The 4,555-nt window shown below is 33.5% G+C and overlaps 1 long non-coding RNA gene across 1 annotated transcript; it reads right to left on the bottom strand.

Annotated features, from left to right (window-relative positions):
• Positions 1–1,646: 1,646 nt before the first annotated feature.
• LOC123957966 lies at positions 1,647–4,271 on the bottom strand. The gene is made up of 3 exons (XR_006821950.1): positions 3,860–4,271; positions 2,714–2,803; positions 1,647–2,392 (listed from the first exon to the last, which is right to left on the bottom strand). It is a non-coding gene; the product is annotated as an uncharacterized LOC123957966 (long non-coding RNA).
• Positions 4,272–4,555: the final 284 nt, after the last annotated feature.

The following is a 4,555-nucleotide window of genomic DNA, read 5'->3' as shown; positions in this document are numbered from 1 at the left end:
TGACCATAAGCAGGAATTGTGTTTATGGCAGAGCTTTTTTACAACATTTATTATTGTATTTAAACTAAATCAGAGGTTTCCAACCTTTTCTGATGGTGATGCCTTGATACAAATCTAAGTCTACTTTTTGACCAATCATCACAGGTTTCATGTGATCAGTTCAATCTGTTCAAACACTTTACTCTTTGAGATTTCACATTTATAAGCAGTATATATAAATGTAATAAATGGTTTATAGCACACTATAATGTAGGTGTAAGCAGAAATAGACATTTTAAGTGTGTATTAATATACAATGTTTGTTGACAAATGAAGACATCCTATATTGTTATTCACTATCGATTATACACCAGCTTCCACTTACTGTAGTTGTTGATATATTAATAAATGCTTATATTGGCTTACAACTACATTATAGTGTGTTCAAAAGCATTTATAGAATGTTAATGCACTTCCTATAAATAGTGGTGGTGTGGGCGGGGTAAGTAGTACAGTTACTGATCAATCACAGAGTGAGTTTCCCTGAAGATGCAAAACTATATAGCATTTCATGAGATTAATTCAAGAAGAATTCTGTTTCACATTATGTCCTGTTCCAGTAATCATCTGCTAACTCCTTAGATTAATCTCATGAGCGCATATGTGGGTCCCTACCCCCAGGTAAAGAGCCACTGGCCTAATTCACCTTTTCATACATCAAACGTCATAGAAATCATCAAGAAAAGACACTGAAACTTTAAAAACTTAAAGCCATTACAAACACCTGTGTGCTGTGCATTGTTTTAAGGATTAATTAACTCACATAAATATTTTGTTCAATATTTTATTAACAGATTTATTTTCAGAAAAAAGTAACATTTGAGGCAATCACGCGAGCACTCGAAAGACTCAGCTGGTGTGCTGTGCTTTACCACCCGATGGGCTAATAAATTTTTATTTTCCTCCAACCCCTAGCCAACCGAATAATGCGTGGTTAAATGAAGTAATCATTTTTACTGGAGACATCACTCACAGGAAGATAGCAGGTAGGTATATCACTTCCCACCATATGGTCATGGCTGTCAAGCGTGGGCCAATCAGAGAGCAACAATTTGCCACAGAGTTCCATGTTGTGATTAAATAGTTCCAAGGACGGCTCCGACACACAGGAAGACTCTTTGACCAGACTGATACTCATCTCCGGCTGAAGATTGGAAGTGGTGGTGGCACAGCTATGTGGCTCTCTCTGTCTGGATTTGTTATGTTATTCTTTCCCATTTTCCCCCCACAGGCTCACTGTGCAATAGACTGTTATTTTGGTCTCATGAATATAGAAAAATTTCAACTTGACTCTCAACTCTGCTCAAATCATGAAAAGTACGGAAAGGAGCAAGGCATGAATATATTCCAAGATGGTAAATCACAGAGAAGTGGGCTGTGAACAATGAGAGTCCCAGAAAACATAAGTTATTATAGAAGCACTAGTTATAGTTTTTTGATATAATAAAAATACATCAAATAAGTTTGTTTTTTACATATTTTGTGTATAACGTTGACTTTATTGGTATTGCATTTTGTGACAATATTCAATGCCATAAATGGAATAAACTGTAGCTTTTGTTTTGTCCATGCAAATATTACATGGGCAAAAACTCATTTCTTGTTTTCTTGATGTATCAGTAGAAGGGTTATAGCCCCACTGCAGTGTCAACACATTTCATAAAACACATTTTAATACATTGGTTTTAAATATGGAAAGAATAGAGATTAATTGTAAAGGCAGCGACATTAGAAAAGCTCTTTTGAAAAGAGAAACGCTATAAGATATGCTGATGGCTTTGAGAATACTGTTTGGTGGGCTTTCTGTTATTGTGGGATATTTATGCGTTATAAATTTCAAAAGTTAAAATTACACAAGACAGCTTTCAAATGCAGTAGTTACCTACTTATCATTCTTTTTACTCATAATGCAACACATCTTAAAAACAAAACAAAAATGAAGAAATTCGTACAAGCAACTAGCAAACCTGGCTCTACTCACAAATCACAGACCATCAGCAGACGACTGAGTAACCAATAATGTAAAATTTGGGAAATTACAAATTATTGAAAACCATGGTAGGCAGTATCAGCAGTGGCCGGACAGACAAAGCACAGCATATCATATAGCCTCCATAACATCAATAACCACACAGCAAGGAGTCAAATACACACGTGCAGCCACACAGAGAAATTCAACCAGAAAAGAACAGCTAGCAGTCAAGGGTGTATTTCACTCATGTTATTTGATCTTCTCTTTCTCCTTTCTTTTATGGAGGTGAAGGGGTCAATAGCCATGTCTTATTATATCCCATTGCACTTGTTGGTGTTCCTTGTTGTCACAACTCATCTCCACCCCTCATCACTGCAATCGCTGTGATAAAGAAAATGATTACATGATCTTTTTATTAAAGCATTAACACAGAAGCAGCATTTTAATTTTACAGCTGTTGGAGGTTGATCTAATTAAAATTACTTTAAAAACTACTTTATATACTGCTGGATAGTTTAATCTACAACTATCACATTACATAAATTGATTATATTTTTTGTTTGTAAAATCTTAATCTGAAAGGTAACTAGTAACTCCAATATTGTAACAATATTTCCTTCTCAAATGTAGTGGAGTAGGTTATAAAGTAAGATAAGATGGAAACGAAAAGTAGAAGTACAGTACTTGAGTAAGTGTACTTACTTTCCACCACTACTGGATACCTTAAGTGGTGTAAGAAGTACTCAGACACTTTACTTGAATCAGAATCAGATTCAGGTCCATTGGCCAAATCTATGTACACATACAAGGAATTTGGTTTTTGCTCTTAGTTTTACACACAGAACAATTTACAGGAAGATAGAAAGAGACATATAGCTAAAAAAAGGACAACAAATCTGGATAAAGATTAATCATAGAATTTTTATGTACATACAAGTAGGTAAAAAATATGTGTATATAAAAATATATTTAAAAAGTAATGATGACCAACATCACACAATGTCTGTATACAATCAAGTCTTTCTGTAAATTGTAAACAAATACAAATACAGTGAAGGAATAAATATTGAATGGGTAATGTAATAGATTGCTTTATAAACATGAACTAGTACAGTACATGCATGCAAACATGTCTATATACAGCATGCAGGATTCATATTTGACAATGATGGACAATATAAAACACTTTATAAACTGTAAATATATATATTGTAACTCTGTTACAAGTCAAAATGCTTGCGTTCTGTGAGAAATACAGGTAGCACTTTATAATAACTACACACTATAAAGCATTAGTTAAGTATTAGTAAATACGGAATTCATCATTTATAAAGCATTGTTCATACATTAATACACATTAGTAAGTCATTCATAAACATAGTTATAAATGTTTAATTTTTTTATTATCTACACACTATGAAGCAGTTGTTAAGTATTAGTACATTTTAATTCATCATTTATAAACCATTGTTCTTATGTTAATACACATTAGTAAGTCATTTATAAACATAGTTATACATGTTGTATTCTTTATTAATAAGCTCATCTATAATGTGCTTAATAATTGTATTTTCATACTTTATATATGATCGGTTCACTATTTATAAATGAAGTATTATATTAATGACAAACCATTTATATATGAGTTGTTAATGGTTCATAAGATCATTTGGAAAGTTTAAAAAAAGTTATAATGTAGATTAACTGCCTGTTTTTTTGATACTTTACCATGAAAGAATATAAACAATCTCAGCATAACGTCTAAATCTACCAGTGGCAAAGCCCAAAGGATGCTACTAAGACTACCCGAAAGATGCCCCAACTAACTTTACAGGGTAAAAGCCTCACCGTGACAGGGCTGGTACCGTTTCTCTGAGACAGATCATCTATCACTACCAGCTCATCAATGATGTGCTTAATGATTGTATTTGATGAAAAATGAAAAACCATATAAATGCGTCGAAGTAAAAAAGTATTTTCTCTGTAAAGTAAAGACTATCTAGGCCATACAGAACATTACAAATGAGATTGAAAAAATTCTCAGTTAGGCTTCTTAGGTCTCAGCTTTATTACGGCCTGGGTTAACGCCTTAAGACCCCTTTAGTGTCGGTTTTGGACGTCTCGGCGGTGAAGTTAGCAACAATAATTATGCAACGTCCGGGTACGCTTTCAAAATAAAACTAGTGACTAACGTTTTGAAACAGAACGTTAATTGCGTTCCATACGCAACCGAAGAAAAAAACTCAATATTGACTTTGTGTTTAACACAGGAAAAAAGTGAAACTATGGTTTCTGGTCAAGCCGCCCTTCTCAACCATGCTAGCTTAAATGGGTGGTTTAAAACCATATTACTGTAAGTTTAAGAAGTCGGAGGATGTTGTGAACATGATGATGAACTGTTCAACTGTATTTTGTTGTGTCGTGGTTTCAAACTAATCTCTGGAGATACTTTTGAATGTTTAAGCAGATGTAGTACCTTCAGAGGTATTTTTATTTACAGTATTTATGATATTACGTGTTAAAGATAATGTGTAAACTCTGTTC

This window comes from Micropterus dolomieu, linkage group LG19 (assembly GCF_021292245.1).
Source record: "Micropterus dolomieu isolate WLL.071019.BEF.003 ecotype Adirondacks linkage group LG19, ASM2129224v1, whole genome shotgun sequence".
Taxonomy (NCBI): Eukaryota; Metazoa; Chordata; class Actinopteri; order Centrarchiformes; family Centrarchidae; genus Micropterus; species Micropterus dolomieu.
The sequence above is the reverse complement of the archived record's forward strand: the minus strand, read 5'-3'. Positions and strand labels throughout refer to the sequence as shown.